Source organism: Perognathus longimembris, chromosome 28, assembly GCF_023159225.1.
Source record: "Perognathus longimembris pacificus isolate PPM17 chromosome 28, ASM2315922v1, whole genome shotgun sequence".
NCBI lineage: Eukaryota > Metazoa > Chordata > Mammalia > Rodentia > Heteromyidae > Perognathus > Perognathus longimembris.
The window spans coordinates 83,101,552-83,128,341 of record NC_063188.1 but is presented as its reverse complement, the minus strand read 5'-3'; positions in this window follow the sequence as shown (position 1 = coordinate 83,128,341).

Here is a 26,790-nt window from a genome sequence, read left to right as displayed (position 1 = left end):
TTTCAGTGTTTTATTAAACTCCATTTCCCTGCTTGCTCATTGACATCTGTCTCTGTCTCTTTCTCTCTATGCTATCTTTGTCTGTGTGTGTGTGTGTGTGTGTGTGTGTGTGTGTGTGTCCCTCTCATTAGCTCTCATTTTTTTCCCTACAAAAGCTGAAGAGTTAGGAAGAGAGGTTGTGAAACAAGCTGTTTTGACAAGTACAATTTCAAAGCTGTTCATTGCAACCATAAAGGAGCTGTTTTGGAAGCTTTTCCTCTGAAACAGTTTAGGAAACAGAGAATACTTAATGTAATCATATAATTTATAGTAAATTCATAACATGTGTGGTATAAATACTGCTCTGCATATTTTTTACAAGGTATGAAATTGCACTGCTAAGAAATACAGAGATTTGATCATCTGAATAGGGAAACACTGCTCAAATTGGATTGGCCTTCATGGAAGCTGGTGCAGTCTCTTCAGGTATCCAAGAAGAACTGACCTTGGATAGAGCATCCTTATCAACTGTACCACCTTATTCTTCCTCTTTGTACTTCCCACTTATGGTGGGTCTTGAGATTTGTGCCACTTCAAGACTAAAGGTCTTCTTTTCCCAGCTGATTGAGTGTTCATGGGATAGATCACCCTCTGCTTTCCTCCCCTTTAGGAATTACTTTACCCTTAAATAACTTGCTAATATAGAAACAGAAATGCCTAGTTGTACCACTACATGTTGGCACATCTCTAAAGGACCTTCAAAGCTGCATACTGAGCTAGCTGATATTTTGGTGGAGATTGTGTAACAGTCTGAATTCTAGTAGACCTTTTTGCAATCCTGCTGTATGATCTTCACCCACATAAAGTATGCCTTTTATGCTAATCTCTGTTTCAGTCTGATTTCCGGGAAATTCTATTAGTAACACCATTCTAGAGGTTTCTTTTTTTTCATTCTAGAGGTTTCAAGCACAAGAAAGATAGATTCCATACAGAAAATTAAGTCACAAAAATTTTGGAAAGGCTAAGCAGCCAAAAACTGAAATTTAGTATTTCCAAGAGGTCATAAGAAGCTTCTACTAACCAGGCTAAGGCTCAAGATTAAATATAGAGAAGCTGTTGGATTAGAATCAATACCTGTATAATTGTGCAATTATCCAGTTATTCTCAAAGACTCGTACCCTTTCTGCAGAATAAAGATAGAAAAATTAAATGCAGCTATGACAGGAATCATCATTCCCAAATTTTCTGGGTGACAGCAGTGTTTTCAGTTAGCTCAACAAGGTAGTACTGCTTGGGTTTATTATCCTAGTAGGGAAGTTCACTTGACCATTCTAACTATAATACACCTCACTGTATGGGACCAGGAATATAGACTCCAGAAGCTTCCAGATGCTAGGTACAGCTGTCCCAGCTGTGGTTCTGGGTCCAAAAAAATTATCATAATCTCAGCTTAAAACTCTATTAGCCCTTTAACATCTTGCTACCCTTCCAATTGGTGGGTCATGGTGGCATTTGAGAACTCCAGGAATACTACCAACTCTAAACCCCGCATTGGTAATACCCAACGTTACTATTCCCCACTTTTCAGTCCATTGTCAAAATTATAAGTTGCTCCAAGTCACTTGGAAGAAGGATTGGAAAAATGTGTGTGTGTGTGTGTGTGTGTGTGTGTGTGTGTGTGTGTGATTTATTTATGTATTTATTTTATTTTTGTCAGTTGTGCAGCTTGAACTCAGGGCCTGGGTGCTGTCCCTAAGCTCTTTTGCTCAAGGCTACCACTATGACTTTGACCCACAGCTCCATTTGCAGTTTTTGCGTGGTTAATTGGAGATAAGAGTCTCACAGGGACTTTTTTACCTGGGCTGGCTTCAAATCAGGAGCCTTAGATATCAACCTCCTGAGTAGCTAGGAGTACAGATGTCAACCACCAGCCACCAGCTCCCGGCTAAAACATATGTATGTCTACTGTAATGTCACAAAGTGTGGGGCATGCCCGGATGCCTTGTGTCAGAAAGAGGAAGACCCAGCCGCCCCGCCTGTTTCCCAGCTCTGGGGCCACGTGTGGCTGTTACACCGCAACCCAGAAAGGCAGTCCTAGTTGGCCCCGCCTGTCTTCCGGCCCCGGGTCACGTGTGGCTATTAAGCGGAACCCGGAAAGGTGGTTCTAGCTGGCCCCGCCTCCAAGCCTTGGGACCATGTGTGGCCAAGATGGCACCTGGTGGTGAACCCAGAGGCAGTCCTGTGGGCTGTGACGTAGAATTAGACCGCCTCTTAGGATTGGTCCCTTGGCCCTCCACCCTTGATGGACAGCTCAGGCCTCCCTTCACAGTCCCTAGATAGGAGCACGTATACCCCTCCCCTTCCTGCCACTCTCTGACCTATTTAAGAGTGGAGCTCATTTCAATAAAGCAAGACATTCTCCCGGACGCATCTGATTGTCCTCCGGTGAGGGGGACCTGGGTTTGGCCCGCCCCAGTTGGGGCATGCTTTCCCATCTCTCCCGCAAGTCAGGAGAGTGCTGGGGGCTAAAGACCCCGACACCGGGCGCCCAATGTGGGGCACAAGGAAGCATAGGTTTAAAAGTGAAGCTATTTGCAAGGCAAGTCAAGGGAGTTCCGAGAGGTAAGGGTATCCCCGGAAAAGATGGGGCAATCTCAAACTCAGCATGATGATCCAGCGCTTAGGGTGCTGAGGTTCACACTTCAAAGCACAGGTTTAGACATCTCAGACCCCCCAGGCCAAAAAGGTCTGGGAGACTTCGATGCGCGCCACGCCCTGGCTGGCAGCCGCCAATCTTTTCAACTGGGCTACTTGGGACTGCGTAGAACAAGTAGTGAGGAAGAGGGAAATTAACTTCGAAGATGACCCCCCTCTCGAGGTTTACCCGACCCTATCCCCCCTCAAGGCTGGTTTATCCCCAGGACCCCCAATGCCTGGGGACAGTAAAGGCCCTTTTAAAACTCACTCCTCCCACTTCTGAGGTGACCTTAAAGAGCCACTCGGCCTGGGAAGCATTTGCTGGGGAATGTCTTGGATGGAGGGGAGACAGCCCCCTTGCTGCCCAGGAGGAGAAGGGCTTATTTGCTTAACATTTGCTTTGAAAGACACATACAAAAAAGGCTTTTATGTTCTTGTTATTGATGTTTGCTAAGTTTGGAGGTTCGGTTGGTTGAATTCTGATTGTTGTTGGCTAAACCCTAAATTTTCTCTAGCATTGACCAAGTGGCGGGCAATAGAATGGGTTTTAGCAAGCGCCTCCCACCCACGCCCCAGGTAATGGGTGTGCTGAATTCCTGGAGGCTGGGCAGGGATGTGGAGACTCAAGCTCCCGGTAACCCTGCCCCCCACCCTAAAGTCTGCAACTGTGGCCTTACAATTCAATGTATCTTGCAATTCAAATGTGCCTTGCAATTCAAATGCTGGAAGGTGAAGGTGTCTTGCTCTGAGCCTGCTGAGGCTCTGACCAGCTCCGCTGCCATTGTGTCTGTGTTCTGTTCATGTCTTGTCTTCCATCTCCTGGACCTTCTTTGGTCATAGCATCCCCCTTCAGCCCCCCCATTGGAGCTGAACTGGTTTCTCAAAATGTGGCTTCTTCATTTCCTCACTGTATAATCTGTGAAAATTTTTGTTTGCTAAAAAACGTTTTTTTGTTTTCTAACTGACCACGTGGTTCTAAAATATGGGCAAAATAAAATCATTTTGCCACTGGAATTTGAGAAAACTTACATGGCCAATTAAAAAAAATTCTAAGCACGCCCCAAAACTTGTGCACAACTGTCTGTCTGTATGTATGTCTGTCTGTCTGTTGGTAAAACATGTAAAAGCTAGCATCATGCTTTAAAAATTACTTGCCTTTTTAACTACTATATTAACTTACTTTAAGTCTTATTTTAAACTGATCTTTGCAGCCTGTGGGTGGGGTCACAGTAAACAGCCTGGAGGCAATCCTGACTCATCACCAGACTCCAAACCAAAAGAAAAAAAAAACAACCCAGGTTTTAAACCCAAACTGATCATGTTTGGGTATAAGCAAATGTGTCTAAGAAAAACTCCAATAAGTATAAATATGCAGCATGTGGTATAAGTATAATGATGTAAAATCATTATGTCTATCTATGCTAAAAGTCAAGTGTACATCTGATCCTGACAATTCTTTGGTATAGACTAAGATTTTACTTCTCCATTTTTCTCTCCTGTGTTCTCATAAACTCTATAGGATCAAGGGACCAGAGTCATTTCAGAACAAGTGTGCAAATGTGGCTACTAACCTCAATTTTACTGATCCAGGATTGATATTTTGTTTTATAGGATGCAGGTCAACATGTTTGCTAGCTGCGTGGACTGTGGCGGTCCGTGAAGCTGCCTCCACAATCTGCTCCCAAACTAATATCTTTAACCAGTATGTACAGAAATTTGCAGGCAACCCAGCAGGAGGTGTCCAACCCATCTCTCCTGCCTGCCTCCATCACACATGACTAACTGCCTGCTGATTCGGGATGGAAGACACAGCCACTTCTTATTCACTGAAGCTGAGACTTTTACATTGTCCTGACCCTTTGATCTCTTGATTGTTATTCATTTGTGCTCTCTAACACTTGCTGGTAAGGTTAAATGATATGATATGATTTGATTTGATGGCACCAATACTTTGGTGGAGCTACAAAACTGTTAGGTGAGATTAACTGGTTAAGGCCTTGGCTTCACCTGCCTACAGAAGATCTGCTTCCGCTCTTTGACTCCTTAAAGGATAAAGCCCCCACTGATATTATTACAATAACCCCATCACATCAAGTAATATTTCAAAAAATGCAGATGGCCTTGAATATGCCCCCTTTGTCTTTGGATCCTTCCTGGCTCAGCGCCATTACTCAGTTGGGCAAGCCTCTCCAATGGGTTACATGCATCAGTAGGAGGGGCTCCCAGGGCCTACTCCCAGCTAGACCAGCTAGCTGGCCTGTTAATTAAGGGCAGGAATACTTCCCTGAGACATTATGGGTGGGATACTGATGTGCTAGTTATTCCTTACAGGCTGTCAGATTTTGAGTGGGTCAAAATAAACCATAATTGGGTGTCTAGTGCCTTAGAGGGCTTTATGGGGAAGTTGAACTACCATTATGGCACTTCAAGTTGGGTAACTTGATTTTTGAGGTTACAGTGGACTCCCCCCTTACTTTTCTCTACCAAACCCCTTATTAAAGCTGTAAATGTTTTCAGTGATGGGGGAAAAGTGGGATCTGCCGCGGTGATATACTCCACCTCCTCCCCTGCCAATAGAGAAGAGGGCACCCACTACCTTGAGCCAGTTACAGGGTCTTCAGAGTTTAAGGAGCTACACACAGTTGCCCTGGCACTAACCCATGTTTAAAAACGGATGAACCTGTTTTCTGATAGTTTGTATGTGGTCAATTTGTTACCAACTCTAATGTCATTGGCCAAGCCATAATTGATAGACATAATAAGACCCTAAAGGACCAATTAACAAAACAAATAGGGGGAAGCAACCCCCATGACCAATTAAGGACAGCCATGCTTACATTAAATATTTTATTTTTTTCCAAAGATCAACTTTTAACGGCCTTTCAAAGGCATTGGTCAAATCAGACACTTTATTTAAAGGTGGAAGTCTGATGGAAGGACCCCCTTACTGGATCATGGAGAGGTCCTGACCTGCTTATTAGTGTGGGAAGGGGCTTTGGATGCATTTTCCCGATTGGGGAACCAAGCCCAATTTGGATACCTGCTAGGGACCTAAAATACTGTTCACCAAAATAACTACCCAAGAGCACCCCCTCTTGAAGTATGCTTCCTTGTTATTTCTCTCTAGGAATGAAAAAGACCATAGTGGATTTCTTCCTGCTCCTTCCTGGAAATACAGGAAACCTGCCTGCATGTATCAGCAATTGTAGACAACAATGGAGGCAGCCAGCCTCCCTTCCTTCCAGTTGCCCGGCCCTACTTGCCTTGTTGGACTCTACCTCGATGTCTTTTATGGCGCAATGTTTCTCTGTGGCGATACCGCCTACAGCTTATTGCCAAAGAACTGGAATGGAGCTTGCACTCTTGTTTCACTTTTGCCTTTCCCCTGTTGCTGAGCTTAGGGGTTCCCGTGGGGGGGGGGGGAGAATAGGCGTTGACAGTCTTGGCACCTTGCTTCATGTTTACAATAAACTGTCTACTAATGATATGCATTAAGTTGCTAGCACCTTGGCTGCCGTAGTCCTCCAGAATCGCCAAGGCCTGGACCTGCTCACCGCCAGAGAAGGGGGACTTTGCCTGCTTTATCCTGAGTGGTGCCAAAATGGACTGAATTCCAATTTTCCCTAGACTGGGCTAAATGGGTGGCTCCCTTACCTTCTCCCCCTTGAGGGAGAGATCACCCATGATCCTATGTGTTTACATTTGCCTCTGTGTTTACACTTGACCCTTGCATGGTTAATAGGCTTCTGCTATTTCTTAAGCAATGAACCAGAGCTGTCCAGTTAATGGTGGTCCGACAGCAATATGCTGCCTTTAGCCTATTGGGAACCCTATGAGGTTGGCCATGATCCCTACCAGGGTGTACAGGCGTGAGGCAAAAATAACAGGGCCTCCTCTTGAGTGTCAATTCCTCCCCCTGAGTCCTTCTACTGGGCTGGCAGGCCCTGCAGGTAGGACTGCCTAAAGAGCTAGACTGGTAGTCAATGATGGGTAAGATCCTCAGATGGGGGCAACCTAAGACAGGCAGGCCACCTGCTAATAAAACAAAAAGGTGGAGATGTGGGGCATGCCAGGATGCCTTGCGTCAGAAAGAGGAATTCCCAGCCGGCCTTGCCTGTTTCCCAGCTCTGGGACCACATGTGGCTGCTATGCTGCAACCCAGAAAGGCGGTTCTAGCTGGCCCTGCCTCCCAGCCTTGGGACCACGTGTGGCCAAGATGGCACCTGGTGGTGAACCTGGAGGCGGTCCTGTGGGCTGTGACGTAAAATTAGGCCGCCTCTTAGGATTGATCCCTCGGCCCTCCATCCTTGACAGACAGCTCAGGCCTCCCTTCACAGTCCCTAGATAGGAGCTCGTACATGCCTCCCCTTCCTACCGCTCTCTGACTTATTTAAGAGTGGAGCTTATTTCAATAAAGCAAGACATGCGTGAGACATTCTCCCGGATGCGTCTGATTGTCCTCCGGTGAGGGGGGGCTGGGTGCGGGTGGTCTGTTGACCCTTCTCCTTTCTTGGCCCGCCCCAGTCGGGGCATGCTTCCCCATCTCTCCCGCAGGTCAGGAGAGTGCTGGGGGCTAAAGACCCCGACAACAAAGGTCCCTTTTGCAGGGGACTAATATCTCCTTTATTCAAGGGGACCTTGTTTCTGTGATCTGGATCAGTTCTAGCAACAGGGTAAGAGATCATGACTTCAATTGCAATAATTTAAGTCAAATCCCTCTTCCTCCAAACCTATGTTCCTCTTGAGGGATTTTATATACATCCTACAAGACTACAATTGGGACTATGGGGATTTTGGGGTACCACTCAAAAGCTCATCTCCTTCCTTAAGACAAAAGCATTCATTTCTCCAGATATGGAGAATGTTGACAGCAAAAGTGCTTTGTTTTATGAAGGGGTTACATAAGCCTAAACATAAAATAGTCTTAGATAAAAAGTCTTGGAGAATAACTGGATAAGCACACAATTAATTAGGTGTTGAGTCTAACTCAGCAGCTTCTCTATATTTATCTATCTTAGCCTGGTTAGTAGAAGGTCATGCCTCTTTCTAGAGATATTCTATAACCAATGACTGGTCAGTGCAGGGGCATAAAGGCTAGGTACCTTTGCTCCAAATCTGAACACTTCATAGTTCCATCTCTGCTTCATCTGTCTTAAGGCTGCTTCCTTCATTCCCCGCCCCACCCCACCCCCGATATCAATCGCAAGAGCACACCCCAGTAAGATTTCTTAACACAAATCTTGCTTTAAGGGTTGATCTTGAAGCTGAACTGTGATTTATTTCAGTCCTAGAAACACTAAGATCAATAACCCATCCTCCCAAATACCTGCAAAACCAATTGTCACTCTGCCCCTGCTGCCCATTTGGGTGATTTCATCCACATTGTCTCTAGAATTAAATACTTTCCCTTGTCTTTTTCCATTCTGAGATCCTATCATCCCTAATGAAATGAGCGTCTGGCATCATAGTATATGCTTATTCCTCAGCACTTGCGAAGATAAGGCAGGAGGATTGTAACCTGGATTACATATCAAGTTCAAGGACAGCCTAGGCTATATCGTGAGACTCTTTCCAAAAATGGTGAAAACACTTGGAAGGCAGCATAAAGTAGGTAGTTACTGATTATCATTCGTTTTCTCAGGAGAACTTAAAGTCAGACCAGATAGTTTAGCATCCATAGTCCTGGACATTGAATCACCTAGTACTGGCTTCTTACTTGAAAGTAAATCTCAAGGACCTTGAAATCTGAACACATGCGCATACAAGGCATTGAACTTTAGGAAGAAAATAGACACAATCATGTACCACATACCATTCTGGTCAATGATGCTACACATGTATGATAGTGGTCCCGTAAGAGTACATCACCTCCTGAAGCCACAGCTATCTTAGCTTGAATAAATAAACCCTATGATGTTAGGCAAAGATGAAATCTGCTAACAGCACAGTTTTCAGAGCATATGCACCCCTGTCATGAAATGATATATAGCTGTATTTTGCAAAGCTGTTTTTGTTATGAATGATATTCTTATTATCAATCAAGTTTATTTGAGCTTACTTATATGATTTCAAAAGAGACGTATCTTAATGCACCCATTTCAAAATCATAGCCTGACATAAGATAATTCTTGTTCGTGCTTTCCTTTGAAATTGGAAATTCATTCTTAGTTTCCAGTCAGAAAAAAATCCCTTAGCCCAATGCAAAACAAAGACATATAAAAGCAGACAGAATTCTTTCTTCTCTCAACTCATTTGCAATTCTAATGTTCACTATTATATATTTTAGGCACTGATGTATGATGAAGCTGTTTATTTTCTGGAGTCAAATATGGCATGATTATTTTTTTCTTCTTTCTTCTCATTCTCTCAGGGACTTTTAAAAATAAAATAGTCTAGTTCACCATCAACCTAACTTTCACATTTTCTTTGCAACAATGTCAAGTTCTCCTCAAAATTAATTTTTACTATAACAGCCAGGAATTTCCCACTGCTTTATGACTTTAAGCATGTTAAGGTATTAACAAGTACAATGAATACAATGGTTATAGCGATGAATTCTTGTTTATCTAAATATGACAAAGAGGATAGAAGAAAGCTCAGTTACTCTTGGAAAATCCTGCCAAATTTTAAGCTGAAAAAATAAAATCTACTAATGTAGGACTGGTTATTATGAGTAATATATTGCTTAAAAGCAGATGAAAAACTGAGGATGCTAAAAGTTGCAGATCAAACTTCATCAAGTTAATATATACAAAACTAAATTTTCATTGGTGCTTTAAAGCTCTATAATTATATAGCAACTATTGTAGCCTTCTATTGGAGGCATTGTGTTAGGAATCTTCAAAGTGGTAAGGCTAATGCTTTGTCTTTAAAAAGGACTCTTTGTCACTTCTTTCTATAATTAGTGGACAAGTTTTCAGACTCTCAATGGTTGAGAGGCCATAGCAGGATGTAGAGGCAGAAACTATTCCCCAACCTCTAAGTCTCTACAGAAAGTATCATGTCTGTACACAGATTGACCTTTTCATGAAATGGACTAAAAGTGCACCTGTTATTCTTATTTTTGGCAAGCTGGGAATAGAACCCAGAGCCTTATGCATGCTAGGTAAACACTCCACCACTGAATGACACCCGCATCCCTTATATCTAATATACTTTAAAAGTTATAGTAGCTAGGCACCAGTTACTCACACTTTTAATCCTAGCTACTTAGGAGGTTGAGATCCAGCCTGGACAAGAAGTCCATGAGACTCTTATCTCCAATTAACTACCAAAAAAAAAAAAAAAACCCTGGAAGGAGAGCCATGGCTCAAGTGCTAGAGTGCTAGCCTTGAGGAAAAAAAAAAAAAAAAAAGCTCAGGGACAGTGCTAAGGCCCTGAGCTCAAGCCCCAGGAATGGCATAAAAAAAAGAGAGAGTAAATTTGTATTTACTAAGAAACTAAGAAACTGTGTTCATGCAGTTCAGTATATAAATGGCTATAGTGGGGCTGGGGATATGGCCTAATGGCAAGAGCGCTTGCCTCATATACATGAAGTCCTCAGTTCGATTCCCCAGCACCACATATACAGAAAATGGCCAGAAGTGGCACTGCAGCTCAAGTGGCAGAGTGCTAGCCTTGAGCAAAAAGAAGCCAGGGACAGTGCTCAGGCCCTGAGTCCAAGGCCCAGGACTGGCAAAAACAAACAAACAAACAAAAAACAATAAATGGCTATAGTTTCATTATAGCAACTCACTTCAATTTATATGCCAAAAATCAAATAGTGGGTATATCAGCAGAAAGCATCTTCAATGATACAACAGTTGATTACTTGATTAGGTCATCTTATAAATTATTTGAAACAATTGGAAAGCATATGATTTGCAAGAGGTTTTGTTGGCCAATCAATTGCTCTTCACTTTCTCCTTTACTAAAATTTGTAAAATAGCAACCCATTCCTGTTAGTCTCCACTTAGAGGCACTTTGTTCAATATGGGCAAATTGAAATGTTGAATTATTCTTATACTTTTACACATTGCTTTTATTTTATATAAATGAAATATTTTTTCAACAAAAGCTTAGAGCTAAAAACAGACACTAAGACAGGGATGAATGAAATTTGTCATTACTGAGAATATCGAAGTGCTTTGGAAATGAGCTTAATAAAAGATTGATGTTCCCCATAATGCATTAAGCCTTTGAATATTCATATTCTAAGAAAGTAGGAAGCCAGCTCTGAATTGTCACCTGGATGAAATAAGCCAAGGCACTGTCTTTTTTTCAACACTCTCTTCCCTTTTTTTCCCCCCAGGGACTCACCCTCAGTAATAATATATGAACTTTTAAAAGGACTTGCCTCTTCCATCCCCTGAATATTGTCAAAGAAATACATTAGCCAGTCACTGAGGACTCACCCATGTAATTCTAGCTACTATAAAGAGGGTGAGATCCAGATATCATGCTTAGAAGCTAGCCTGAAGAGCAAATAAATGTCCTTGAGACTCTGTCCAATTAACCAGCTAAAATGCAGGGTTAGTAGATGGGGGCAGGTAGCTCACTCCTGTAATCCTAACTACTCAGGATGTTGACATCTGAGGCTTGCTGTTCAAAGCCAGCCCCAAGAAGAAAAGTATGGGAGACTCTTTTCTCCTATTAACCACCCAAAATAGCCAGTTGTAGACCTGTGGCTCCAGTGTTAGAGCACTAGCTTTTAGCATAAAAGCCTAGGAGCAGTGCCCAAGTTCCTAGTTTAAGCCCCACATATGGGCCAAAACAAAGCAGGGTTAAAATCATGACACAGGTGGTAGAGAACCAGATAAACAAGTAAAGCTGAGAAAGATTGAAATCCCAAATTCTAACTCTGGTACTACCAAAAAAAGAAAAAAGAAAAACAGAAATGCATTATTTCCTCTCTTTTTCCACTCTGAATATATAAATTTAGAATATCCCAACATGAGCTGAAATACTTTATGTTTACTCTAGTTCCCTGACTCATCCACAAGAGAATGGCAGGCCCATGGTACCATGGGTACAGGAAGCTTGTGTTTAATTGTCTAATGTGTAATACCCAAGGTGTATTTTTTTATCCTAGGACATTGCACCTCAGTAAAATATGGCATGAGCGAGAGGCAAGCCAATATTTTGTAAAGTCAAGTCAGGAAAGAAAAATTATGTGAATATAACCTGGATAGACTAAGCTCTGTTCTCTTAAAAAATCATATACTAGCTGGGTGCCAGTATCTCAAGCCTATAGTCACAGCTTCTCAGGAGGCTGAGATCTGAGTCTCACAGTTCAAAGCCAGCATGGGCAGAAAAGTCCTTGAGACGCTTATCTCCAATAAGCCACTCAGAAAAAATTGGAAGTAGAGCTCTAGCCTTGAGCACAAAGAGGCTCAGGGACATTGCCCAGGCCCTCAGTTCAAGCCCCCAGGACCAGCAAAAAAAATCATATACTAAAGTCCTAACTCTCATCATAACCATATTTGCAGATTAAGATCTTTGCAAAAGTAATTAAGGCTAAGTGATACTAAGTGAAGGGCTTCAACCTGATTGGTTACCTTATGAGAAAGGAAAGAAGGGGCTGGATATCGTGTTGCACACTTGTAATCTCAGCTACTCAGGAGGCAGAAATAGGAGGATTGTAATTCAAGCCCATACTGGGCAAAGAGTTAGTAGAAATCCTATCTCACAAACAAGCTTGGCACATGGGAAGCTGAGGCAGGAGTCCTAGGATGGCCCAAGCAAAATTTTAAGACCCTATCTAAAAAACAAACTAAAGTAAAGAGGGATAGAAGTTGGCTCAAGACCTAGAGCGCTTGTCCTATAAGCTTAAGACCTTTAGTTTGATCATAATAACCTCAAAAAACAAAAGGCCAGAGAAGAGACACCACAAGTGCACATGCAAGAAAGGACAGGAGGAGAAAGTGGGGTGTGCATCAAGTAGAGAGCCTCACCAAATACTAACCCTGCTGCTATCTTGATCCTAGACTTTTAGCCTCCAAAACTGGGAAGCAATAAGATTGTTTAAGCTACCCATTCTGTGGTGTACAATCAGAGCTGTCCAAACACACTAATATATACTCCTTTGAAAGTCTTTATGTGTCTTTAGGGGTTGCACACCAAATTTTTGTTTTACTGCTTTACTAGCAGAGCCAAATTTCTGATTGCTGGTGCTCTGTCCCCAGAAGGTGACATAATTGGTAAATCGTGTCCACTATTCAAATCAATAAAGCAAAAGCTACCATCAGGTCCCCACACACAAAGGAATCACAGGATTACACCCCTATAAGCTGTTCTTGCTATACTGCCCTGCCACCTGCTTCTGATGTTTCCCTTCATATTCCTTCAACCATTTCACCTACAGATACCATGAACAATTACATACAAGTTCTGGAGTTCGACCACAAGCCTTGTATAGTTAGCTCTTCACTTTCTGACAAGATCGGGCATGTTCAGGGTGGTATGGCCGTAGACAGCTCTTCACTTTCTGTACAGGTCTTGGGAGCTTGCTTTATTCAGGGGGCAGTAATGAGCCAACCAATAAAGAGGGAAGAGTGAACAACTCACAGGTTCTAACCATAGCCAACAGGAGCAGGAGAGACCCATTCCAGCCTCCCTGCCCTTAGACAACTAGGGGAAGATGGAAAATTTCTTAATGTTTCTCAGAAAATCCTAGTAGAATAATGGTCTTATTCCTGCACATAGACAACCTCTATAAGGCATTCTTAGATTTCAGTCCTGTCCTCAGAAACAGACCCTGAGATGAACATTTGCATATGAGTGATTTATTAAGGAAGTACTCCAGGAGAGGGCAGCAAGGGCTTGGGGGAAGCAGAGCAAGGCTGAAGATGAACGAAACAGAGAGAATTGGGGTAAATCCCAGTAATGAGGATTTCTGGAAGATAAATCATGCTTCTCTGGAAGAGTTTCTTCCAGCTGGGGGCAAAGGAGCTGGTTCACACTCCCCTGTACCAGCCATTGGCCATGAGCCACTATAAAGCTTTGGGGACCGTGGGGATATAAAATCCAGGCAGTTTTCTCTTTCTGTGTTTCCAGATAGGGTAACTAACAATTCAGAGGTGCTTCTATCATGAAGGTTGAAGGTAAGAGCTATTAAAAGCAAAATACATAGAAGCTGGAAGAGCTGTACAGAGTCCCTATATTGATCTGGAAAATAGCAATGACATCATCCCCTCCACCAGCTCTCTCTCCAACTGTTTTTCTCTCCCAATTACTTCACACTTGCTTCAAAAGAAAAATTAATGAATTTGTTTAAGAATAGCATCTGACTCTTAAAGTTAGGTCTTTCACATTGAACTCTGTATTAAGCAAACAGGGGGTGATAGGAAAGGTGTGCTTTGTCAGAATAACAGGCACCAACTCACATTTTTTTTGAGAATTATTTTTATTTTAAGTATTTATTATCAAACTGAATTACAGGTAGGTTACAGTTTTATACATTAGGCATTGGATACATTTCTTGTACTGTTTGTTACCTTGTCCCTCATTCCCCCTCCCCCCTCTTTCTTTCCCTCCCCCCCCCCCGAATTGTTCAGTTCATTTACACCAAACAGTTTTGCAAGTATTGCTTTTGTAGTTGTTTGTCTTTTTTTAACCCTGTGTCTCTCGATTTTGGTATTCCCTTTCAATTTCCTAGTTCTAATACCAGTATACATGGTTTCCAATATACTCAGATGAGATACAGAGATAGTGTAGGTACAACCACAGGAAGGTGATACAAGACCATCATCAATAATAGAAGCTACGGGCTGGGGATATGGCCTAGTGACAAGAGTGCCTGCCTTACATACATGAGGCCCTGGCTTCGATTCCCCAGCACCACATATACAGAAAATGGCCAGAAGTGGTGCTGTGGCTCAAGTGGCAGAGTGCTAGCCTTGAGCAAAAAGAAGCCAGGGACAGTGCTCAGGCCCTGAGTCCAAGCGACAGGACTGGCCAAAAAAAAAAAAATTAAAAAAAAATAATAGAAGCTACAATTGCACATGGCAAGTTGAAAGTAGTTACAACTGTGATATACAATCGTTTCCATAACATGGAGTTCATTTCACTTAGCATCATCTTATGTGATCATAAGGGTATAGCTATTGGGCTCTTGTGATCCTCTGCTGTGACTTGCCTAAACCTGTGCTAATTATTGCCTATAAGGGAGACCATAGAGTCCATGTGTCTTTGGGTCTGGCTCACTTCACTTAGTAGAACTTTTTCCAAGTCCTTCCATTTCCTTACAAATGGGGCAATGTCATTCTTTCTGATAGAAGCATAAAATTCCATTGTATATATGTACCACGTTTTCCAGATCCATTCGTCCACTGAGGGGCATCTGGGTTGGTTCCAGTTTCTAGCAATGACAAATTGTGCTGCGATGAACATTGTTGTGCTGGTGGCTTTAGTGTGATTTTGTTTGTGGTCTTTTGGATAGATACCCAAAAGTGGGGCTGCTGGGTCATAGGGGAGTTCTATGTTCAGCCTTCTGAGGAATCTCCATACCACTTGCCAGAGTGGCTGAACCAGTTTACATTCCCAGCAGCAATGAAGTAGGGTTCCCTATTGGCCACATCCCCTCCAACAATTGTTATTGTTAGTTTTCTTTTTTTTAATTTATTTATTAATTAAACAAAAATTTTTTATAAGGGGTTGTTCACAAGGGGTACAGTTACATAGTAGGGCAGTGTGTACATTTCTTGTGATATCTTACACCCGTTTGTTTTTTTTCCCTTCCCTAGGTCAGGTAGACATATATACAATACACAGTGTACCAAGAACATATACAATAGCCACATGTCCTACGCCAAAGAAAATTCGCCTAGGGCTTTAAATGTAATGTCGACAGTAGACAATATATCAACAATAGTCTTATATGAACGTACATACATAGCTTTTAAGCTATTGTGATCCACTGAGAGGTCTATTTTTGACCTTTATATGTTGAGCAGTTTTTTGGTTTTAGTTACATAATGAAGGGTCGCTGACCCAAACCTGTGAGATATACCATTTGACAAGAAGTTTTTGGTTTCGCAGACCTGGTCTCTACGGTCTCCCCCTCCGACCATCCTTAACAGTCATATATCAAGGAGATCATGCCCCTTTGTTTTCTGTGCTCTAGGCTTGTCTCGCTCAACATTATTTGTTCAAGTTCTGACCATTGCCCTGCGAATAACAATAGTTCACCATTTTTAATTGCTATGTAGTATTCCATTGTGTATAGGTACCATATTTTTGGATCCATTCATCTGTGGAGAGACTTCTGGGTTGTTTCCATATTTTGGCTATTGTGAATTGAGCAGCAATAAACATGGAAGTACGAATGTCTTTTGGATATCTTGGGACCTGTTCAGAATAGATGCCTAGGAGTGGTATGGCTGGGTCATAGGCTAGGTCTATATTGAGCTTTTTGAGAAACCTCCATACTGTTCTCCAAAGTGGTTGTACTAATTTGCACTCCCACCAACAGTGGAGAAGCATTCCTCTTTCCCCGCACCTCCTCCAGCATTTGTTGTTGTCTGAGTTCAGAGTATAGGCCATTCTCACTGGAGTGAGGTGGTATCCAGGGTTGTTTTTATTTGCATTACATTTACTGCTAGGGATGTTGGACATTTCCTCATATGTTTCTTTGCCATTTTTATCTCTTCTCTTCTGAAGTCTCTATCTCCTTTGCACATTTCCTAATTGGTTTACTGGGCTTGGAGGGGGTTAGTTTTCTGAGTTCTCTGTAGATGACAGATATTAGGCCTTTGTCAGTTGTTGTGTTAGTAAAGATCCTTTCCCATATGGTTGGCTGTCTTTCTAGTTTAGTGGCTACGTCCTTAGCTGTGCAGAAACTTTTTATTTTGTAGTAGTCCCATTTGTCGAGTCTCTCCCCTATCTGTTGTGCCCTGGGAATCTATTCAGGAAGTTCCTTCCTGTGCCTATAAGTTCTAGGGTCTCTCCTACTCTGTCCTTCAGTAGTTTCAAGGATTCAGGTCTGATATTGAGGTCCTTGATCCATTTTGTGTTGATCTTGGTGCATGGTGATAGGCTTGGGTCTACTTTGAGTTTTCTGTATATGGCTGCCCAGTTTTCCCAGCACCAGTAGCCTAAGAAGCTCTGTTTATTCCATTGTATGTCTTTAGCTCCTTTGTCGAATATCAGCTGACTGTAAGAGTGCAGTTTTATTTCTGCATCTTCAGTTCTAATCCATTGGTCTTCAGGTCTGTTTTTATACCAATACAAGGCTGTTTTTGTTATTATGGCTCTATAGTAGAGCTTGAAGTCTGGTATTGTGATACCTCCTGCACTGCTTTTTTTTTTTTGCCTAGAATTGCTTTGGCTATTCTAGGTCTTTTGCTGTTCCATGTGAATTTATGGGTTGCTTTCTCTATTTCAGTGAAGAATGTAGCTGGGATTTTGATGGGGATTGCATTAAATTTGTATAACAATTTGGACAATATGGCCATTTTCACTATATTGATTCTGCCTACCCATGAGCATGGGAGGTCTTTCCATCTCCTTGTGTCTTCTTTGATTTCCCTTATTAGATTTTTATAGTTCTCATTAAATAGGTCCGTCACATCCTTTTATAGGTTGATCCCTAGGTACTTTATTCTTTTTTTGGCTATTGTAAATGGAATTAGTTCCATAATTTCCTTTTCTGCTTGTACATAGCTGGTGTACAGAAAAGCTGCTGACTTTTGTGGATTGATTTTGTATCCTGCTACTTTGCCAAAGTGGTTAATTAGGTGTAGGAGTTTGGTGACTGAGTTTTTTGCGTCCTTCAGATATAATATCATGTCATCTGCAAATAGGGATAACTTGATCCCTTTGATGTCCTCCTCTTGCCTTATTGCTATGGCTAGGGATTCCAGCACTATGTTGAAAAGAATTGGGGAGAGTGGGCATCCTTGTCTTGTTCCTGAGGATGGTGGGAATGATTTTAGTTTCTCCCCATTTAATACGATGTTAGCAGTTGGTCTGTTGAATATGGCTTTTATTGTTTTGGGGAATGTTCCATCTATTCCTGTTCTCTCCAGAGCTTTTAATAAGTATGGATGTTGTATTTTGTCAAAGGCTTTTTGGGCATCGACTAACAATGTGATCCTTGATTTTAGTTCTGTTGATGTGGTGAATTGCGTTGATTGATTTACGGATGGTGAACCATCCTTGTGACTGTGGGATGAAGACTACTTGGTCATGATGTATAATTTTCTTGATCATTTTCTGGATCCTGTTTGCTAATATTTTATTGAGGAGCTTTGCGCCTGTGTTCATTAGTGATATTGGTCTGTAGTTTTCTTTTTTTGTTGGGTCTTTGCCTGGTTTGGGAATGAGTATGATATTAGCTTCATAGAATGAGTTTGGGATTTCTCCCTCTGTTTCTATTTTGCAGAAGCGTTTGAGGAGTATTGGTATTAGCTCCTCACTAAAGGTTTTATAGAATTCATTGGTGAATTCATCTGGGCCTGGGCTTTTCTTTGTTGGGAGGCTCTTGATCATCCCCTGTATCTCGCTGTAAGTTATTGGTTTATTTAGTTGATTTATTTCTTCTTAATTCAGTTTGGGGAGTTTATACTTCTCTAAAAATTGATCCATTTCTGTAAAATTATTGTTTTTTAGTGCGTAGAGGTTCTGGAAATAGTTCCTTATGATTGTTTGAATATCGTGTCTATTTGTTGTAATTTTTCCGTTCGAGTCCCTGATTTTACATATATGAGTCTCTTCTCTTCTTTTCTTTTTTGTAAGTCTTGCGAGGGGTCTATCGATTTTATTTTCTCAAAGAACCAGCTTTTAGTCTTATTTATTTGTTGAATGGTCTTTCTATTTTCAATCAGATTTATCTCTTCTTTAATCTTTGTGATCTCTCTCCCCCTAGTCATTTTAGGTTTGATCATTTCTTGTTCCTCCAGTTGTTTTAGTTTCATTGTGAGGTTATTTACCTGCTCTGCTTCCATTCTTTTAATGTGAGTGCTGAGGGCAATGATCTTGCCCCTCAGTACTGCTTTAGCTGTAGCACATAGGTTTCTTTATGATGTATTTTCGTTGTCATTGTGGCTTATGAATTGGTTAATTTCATCTTTAATTTGGTCTGTGGCCCAAGTGTTAGATAACAGTGTGGGGTTTAGCCTCCAAGAATGTGTATAGCCTCTGTCATAACCGTTGTTGTAGAGTGTACCTTTATTCCGCTGTGGTCAGATATATGACGTCAATACATTTGTATTTGCTGAAGTTCTTTGTGTGGGCTATAACATGGTCTATTTTGGATCCATGGGCTGCTGAGAAGAAGGTGTATTGGGTCTCTGTAGGGTGGAAGATTCTGTATAGTTCTGTCAGATCCATTTGGGATATGGTGTTTCTTAGGTCCTCAGCTCCCTTGCTAATCCTCTGGGTGTTGGATCTGTCTCTTGGAGAGAGTGGGTTATTAAAGTCACCCACTATGATTGTGTTTTCATCTATCTTGTTCTGTAGTTCTGTGAGAATTTGCTGGACATATGTAGGGCCTCTTTTGTTTGGTGAATATACATTTATCACCGTGATGTCTTGATTCTGGATTTTTCCTTGTATTAAAATATAGTGTCCTTCTTTGTCTTTTTGAGTTGATTTTAATGAGAAGTCCATCTTGTCTGAGATCAGGATGGCTACTCCTTCCGTCTTGGTAGGTGCGTTTGCTTAGAAGATCTTGCTCCATCCTTTCATTCTGAGCCTGTTTTTATCCCTTGCTGTAAGATGGGTATCTTGTAGACAACAGATGGCAACTTTTTGTTTGCAGATCCACTCTGCCAGTCTGCTCCTCTTTATCGGAGAGTTTATAGCATTTATATTCAAAGAGATCAAGGATAAGAGTGTTTTTTCCCCTTCCATTTTCCTGTTAGGCTGTTTTTCCTCTGTTGTTGTTGTTGTTGTTTTCTTGTCTTTAGTGAGCTGCTCTTTCTGTTGGGCTCTGGCTATTGTAGTTTCTTTCTGTTTCTGTCTGTGTGTCCTCTACGATTTCTTTTGGGTGGGGTTCCCCTCTTAGAATTCACTGTAGGGCTGGTTTTTTATTCACATACTCCTTTAGATCTTCTTTGTTATGGAAAGATTGGTTTTTCCCTTGAATATGAATTCCAGCTTCGCTGGATATCTTATTCTGGGTTGGCATTTGTTGGCCTGTAGGACTTGGAGGGTGTTCTTCCATTCTCTTCACGTGTGGTAGGTTTGTGTGGAGAGATCTGCTGTTATTTGGATTCTTTTCCCATTGTAATAAATTTCTTTCTTCGCTTTGGCTGCATTCAAAATTTGCTCTTTATTCTTGAGATCTGAAGTCTTGATTATTATGTGCCTGGGCGTGGCTTTTCTAGGGTCTGGCCTGCCAGGCTTCCTATAGGCTTCGCTTACCTGGGTGAGGTCCCTTGTGAGATTGGGGAAGTTTTCTGCAATCACTTTATTGAAAATATGTTGAAGCCCTCTGCTCTGGTATTTGGCTCCTTCTTCTATTCCAATTATGTGCAGATTATATATCTTGTCTTTGTCCACTAGCTCCTGGATTAGTCTGCCCTGGAGCTTTACCGTTTCTTAGAGTGTGGTAAGTTTCTGGACCTTGTCGGCTGCATCATCGTCCAAGAGATTCTGGTTTCAATATGGTCAATTCTTTGTGCTGTGGATTCAAGTGTGGAGTTTATGGATGTCAGGGAGCTAGTTATGGTTGCCAGATCAGCTCTGATCATGGAAATTTCTTCCTTTAAAGAGTTGTATTTTAAATCTATTTTTTCGTGCATTTCGCTTCTCAGGATGTTGAGGTCTTCTTTAACGGAGGTTTGCACTGTATCCATTTTTGCTTCCATTTCTTTCTTGGTTTCCTGAAGGTCCTTCAAGACTTCCATTCTAAACTCCTGCAATTGTTTTGTGACTTTGTTCATGAGGCTTTCCATCATTTCTGCTATCGTAGCCTCGATTGCTTTTTTATTGTCCATCGCCTCTTCGGTCGTACTGCTTTTTGGATCTGGCGAGTTGGCTTGCCCTTTCATGTAGTTTGCAATATTTTTTGTGATTTGCGCATCTGGAGATCTGTAGGTGGTTTCCTTGGGTTGGCTTTGTGCTGGTTCCCGCTGGTCCATCAGTAGGAGACTTGTTTGTGTCCTGGCTCTGGGTTTGAGTTTGGCTGTTGAATCTTACTGCCAAATGGGTGAGTGTGACCGTGTCAGTTGTTGCTGGGGTGGTCACCCTCACTGCACTTGGGGGTGGGTAGGTTCTGCGTCTTTCTCTGCAGGACTGTGTCCTGCCGCTGTGTTGTGCTAACCCTAGCGTGCCCCTGGTGGGAGTTTGTGGGTTGCTGATTCAGCGTGGCATGGAGGCTTTTCTCTTCTTTGGTTCTTTTTTCTACTCGGTACCTTGGTCAGAGGAGCTCACCTCTCAGATTGAGATCTGCCACTGAGAGGCGGCTCGCCCACCTGTGTGGATAGCTCCTGTGGGAGCAGTTGTTGCTGTTGAGGAGCGGCCCACCCACCTGTGCAGGGAGCACCTGTCAGAGCAGGTGTTGCAGTTTGCTCGCTTGTGCGCTCCCACGGCGGGTTGGGCAGGAGATCCTCCTGCTGGGGGGCTAGCACACTGGCCCATGCTGGCCCTCCATGGGGCACGTTCCTGTGCACTCAAATGCTTCCTTTAGTGACGTCTGCCCCGAGTTGTTGGACGGTGCTTGTGCCCTCTCGCGAGTTTGGTGTGGGGGGCGGTATGCGTGGGCCCCAGCAGGATCAAGTGTCCAGGTACAGTTTGGTGCCCACAGACTCTCTGCGCCTCCGCTGCAAGGGGGGCGGTGTTCAGGCCCAGGTGTCCCTGCTGGGCTGGTATTGCACACCAGTGAGCCTGTGACTGTTGTTCCAAAAGTCCGCCAGGACCAGGCACCTCAGGTGCGGCTTCCAATGCCTACCAGTCCCCTGGCCCCTGCTGGGGATGGGGCAGGGCTGGTGCGGCCAGGTTTAGGCTCCCCAGCTGGGGCTTTGTGGGGGATGCCTTGGCGCCTTGCCACCTCTGCTAGTTCCCGCGTCCTCCCAGAGGTCTTAAAGCCACCAGATATGGGGCTTGCTTTATTCCCTCGGGGTAGGGAGGGGGAGGGAGAGAGCTCTAGCTTCTTTGTAGATCTTGGGTCTCTGCTAGAGCTTGTCTCCCATTGGGGGGGGGGATAATGGGGAACTTACTGGTCCTGGGTTGTGTGTGTGTCCCGCACTGCTTTGGGCTTTTCAGGGGTGGGGTGCTGGAGTGTGGTGATTGGTCATTTGGTGGTGGTGGCCCCTGCTCTCCCCGTCTACACCTCGGGTTCCCCTGCTGCTTACGTGTGATCCCTGCTGATCCCTGCCGTTTGGTCCCGCAGCTCCGGTCCCTCACTGCCACCATCTGTCTCGGTCGGTCTGCACTCCCTCTGGGGTCCGTGGAGCTCCTGTTGTCTGGACTCTGTGCTCCTGGTGTGACTTTTAGACTGTTGGTTTACCGGTGCCGGGTCCCCTTTCCCAGCCTGGCCCTGTTCAGGCCGGGGTCGACAGGTGGGGGATGGGGGTACCCTGGAGATTTTCCGGCTCTGTGCAGGTTATAGGCTCTTCTTTTTTGTTCTTTTTTGTTTCCTGTGTTTCTCTCTTGCTTCTGGTTGTTGGGTTTGCTGGATTCTTGATGGGGTGTTGGGTGCTGGAGTTCCCAGCTCACTATTCCATTGGAGCAAGTTGGGGTGCCTCCCTATTGTGATGGCGCTATCTTCGCTCTCTCCATTAGTTTTCTTGATATAGGACATTCTCACTGGGGTGAGATGGAATCTCAATGTTGTTTTGATTTGCATTTCTTTTATGGCCAGTGATGTAGAGCACTTTTTCATATGTCTCTTGGGCATTCTCATTTCCTCATTAGAGAAGTCTCTTTGTAAGTCTTTAGCCCATTTGATGAGGGGGCTATTGGTTCTTTGCGGTTTTGTTTTGGAGGAAGGTAATTTTTTTAGTTCTGCATATATTTTAGAGATGAGGCCTTTGTCCATTGAATGGCCGGTAAAGATCTTCTCCCATTCTTTGGGCTTTCTGTTTATCTTGAGAGCTATGTCCTTTGCCCTGCAGAAGCTCTGCAGTTTGATGCAGTCCCATTTATCCAACCTTTCTTTGATTTGTAGCCTTTCTGGGTCTTTGTTAAGGAAGTTCCATCCTGCGCCAAGGAGCCCAAGTGTTTCTCCTACTCCTTCCTTTAGTGTTTTCAGGGTGTCTGTTTTGATTTCTAGGTCTTTAATCCATTTGGAATTGATTTTGGTGCAGGGTGATATATAAGGATCTAGTTTTAGTTTGTTGCATGTGTTGAACCAGTTTTGCCAGCACCATTTGTTAAAGAGGCTATCTTTCTTCCAAACTTTTGTTTTAGCTCCTTTATCAAAGATAAAGTAGGCGTAGTTCTGAGGGTTCATTTCTGGGTCTTCAATCCTGTTCCATTGGTCTTCAGGCCTGTTCCGGTGCCAATACCAAGCTGTTTTTATTACTATAGCTTTATAATACAGCTTGAAGTTGAGTATTGTAATTCCTCCAGCACTGTTCTTTCTGCTTAGGAGTGTTTTTGCTATTCTAGGTCTTTTATTGTTCCATATGAATTTCTGGATTGCTTCCTCTATTTCATTAAAAAATGGTGTTGGGATATTAATGGGTATTGCATTGAACTTGGAGATAGCCTTTGGCAATATTGCCATTTTGAATATATTAATCCTCTCAATCCAGGACCATGGGAGGTTTTTCCATTTCCTTAGTTCTGACTTAATTTCGTTTTTCAAGTTTTTAAAGTTCTCATCAAAGAGGTCTTTCACTTCTTTGGTTAAGGTTATTCCTAGGTATTTTATGTTTTGGGGGGCTATTGCAAAAGGATTTGCTTTCCTGATTTCAGCCTTGGTCTTCGGGTCGTTAGCATAGAGAAAGGCCTTTGATTTTTGAGGGTTTATTTTATATCCTGCAATTTTGCCAAAGTTTTGGATCAGCTCTAGTAGCTTGGGGGTAGAACCTATGGAGTCCTTTAGGTATAGGATCGTGTCATCTGCGAAGAGAGAAAGTTTAACTTCATCTTTTCCTATTTGGATCCCCTTTATATTTTCTTCTAGCCTAATTGCTCTGGCTAGGAATTCTAGTACTATGTTGAAGAGTAGGGGAGAGAGTGGACATCCCTGTAAGGCAGCTTTTTGATAGCCAAGACAAGTCCCAGAAAAGGTTGATTGTACTTCCAAGAGTATGTCAGTGCTTAAACTCTTGGAAGAATGAGACGATGGACCCGACTGATGTCACTGTATGGTCAGTCCTTCACAATAGCAGGTGCCACAGTCACAAGTTCAATCAACTGTGGATCCAAAGTACTTGGATACAAACATCTGAACTGCTGTGCCAGCACCTCACTCCTGTAATCCTAGCTACAGAAGAGACTGAGATCTCAGGAACATAATTTAAAGCCATCCCCAGCAGGAAATTCCATGAGAGTCTTATCTCCAATTAATGACCAGAAAAACAGAAGTGAAGGTGTGGTTTAAGTAGTAAAGTTCCAGCCCTGGTCAAATAAAATTAAGGGACAGCACCAAAGCTCTGACTTCAAGTTCTAGTATACATATCAAAAAAATCTTTCTACTGAATATGTACAGACATTTTGGGCTCATTCCCTGAAACAATACAATATAACAGCTCTTTATGTAGCATATTAATGAGGTTAACCATTATAAGTAACCTGGACATGAGTTAAAGTATGGAGGATGATATGCTTATCATCTGTATATTCAAATACGTCATGTAGTATAAGGGACATGACCATCTGAACATTTTATTATCTAGGGGGATCCAGAAGTCCAACCCTATGGAAAATTGCCTCTGAAAAATCCCTGTACTTTCCACAACCTCAGCACCACTGTTTCAGTATTGATATGTAGTCCAAATAGAAAGAACAAATTTGGTTAGATGGTTCTTTACCAAGAAAATTAAATTCCTTTGCTCTAAGCTCACTTTAACATTCTTGTACTCACCTGCTTTGTTTGGGAGATGGAGAGAGGGTTACATTAAAATTTTCTAGGTCTCAGTTCCCTTGGGTCTCTAAAGTTAAGGAAAGCTTCACAATGCAGGTTTTCTCTGAAACTACTCAAGAAACAAGATCAATACAATTATTTTGAAACAAGCTAAAAGATAAGTCGAAATACACTTTGAGGACTCTAGAAATTAGGAATTTATTTTAAGAAACACAAATGCAAAGACTAGGTCATTGAGAAATTTTCTAAGAGTTGCAATTCTAATTTCACAATGCTGTCATTGTCATTTGCTGAAATACTATGACAGACTGCTACATGAATATTTAAAAGAGGTAAACAGTGAATCCAAGCTGGGTGCAAGGGGCTCATGCCTGTAACCCCACATATCAGAGAGCTGAGATCTGAGGATTGTGATTCAAAGCCAACCTGGGCCAGAAAACTCCATGAGACTCTGTCCTCCAATTAGCCACCAAAAAGGCAGAAGTGGATCTGCGAAGCCATCATTGAGTGCAAAAGTTAAGGGACAGTGCCAAGATCCTGAGTTCAAGCCCCAGTACTGGTACCCCCACCTCCACCCTCCCACACACACATGTGTGCGCACACACACACACACACACACACACACACACACACACAAAATGAATTCATTTTGGAAGTAGAGGTATAGCTCAAGTGGTAGAGTGAGCCTTCTGCAACAAAAGCTTAGAGACAGCACTTAGGCCCTGAGTTCAAGCCCAAGACTGGCACAAAAAAAAGAGAAAAACCCTGAGAGTTGGAGTACCTCAGTTCCAGTCTCAGTCCTGGCACAAAGTAAATTCCTTTTAGTTATACTAACAGCAAGATTTCTGGGTACTCTGAATTTTATTAATAGAATTTCATATTAAACATTGCTTGACTATCCCATGGCATATGCCATCTTCTAATCTAGATACAAACATTCTTGACAGTGTGAAATATTTCCATTCCAACATTTTCAGGCACTCATTCCACCTTGCTTGAAATAGTTCGATAGTCTGCCTAATTGTTCTTCTGCTCTTTGTCATCACTCCAATCCATTCCGCACATAGAAGCCAAATTAATATTCTTGAAAAACATTTTATATTACAGCACACTTTTAATTCAAGCCCTTCCAGCATTAACTCAATATCAGACTAGCTCAAAAATCATCTACCTAGTATTAAAAGTCCTTCATATGATTTCCCTAAAAAAGCCTTCAAACTTTCTCTTTTACCTCCTCTAACCAATACCATGTATCCTATGAGCCAGCCAAAATGAAATGTTCCTTGCTTTCTGAAAACTATGAACTAGACTGCTTTTATAATGTTCTTTTTTCAATGACATATACTCCATCCGTTCTTGACAGTTTAACTCATATTCATTTGAAAAATCAAACAGTACAAGAAATGTACCCAAGGCCTAACATATGAAACTGTAACCTCTCTGTACATCATTTTGAAAATAAATAAGAAGACAAAAAAGAAAAACAAAAAAAAGGAAAAAGCATGTTTTACACACTATCAAATAATATGATCTTTCCCACTTCCAATTCTCCCTAAGACTTCTGTCCTAACTGGGGCTTGCTTTGTTGCAGGTAGTAAAAAAACACATTTAAATTGTTTGAATTTTTAAAAGAGGAGTTATCTAAAACATGGGAGGATACTATCATACTCAAAGTCCACAGCTCCACAAAGTGAAAAGACATACACCAAGAAAAACAAAGCAGAATGTAATAAAAAATGAACTATCCTTTTAGACATGATTTATGGCATTAGAAATAAATGGGTTGAAGAGCAGAATGGACACAGTGGAAGAAATAATTTCATTGTGTTACTTTGCTGACTCTTCCAGTTCACTAATGAATTCAGAAATAAACAGAGAAAAGCAAACATAGAAATGAAAGCAAATATTCAAGATACATAAGGAACTTAACTCTATACAAGAAAATAGATACTGCCAGGTACTAATGGTTCATGTTTGTAACCATAACTACTCAGAAGGCTGAGATCTAAGGATTGCCATTCAAAGCAAGCTCAGTAAGAAAATCCATGAGAATCTTAGATCCTTTAAATCAGCTCAAGTAGTAGACTATCAGCCTTGAGCAAAAAAGGCTAAAAAACAGTGCCCAAGTTCTGAAACCAATCACTAGTACCATTCAGAAA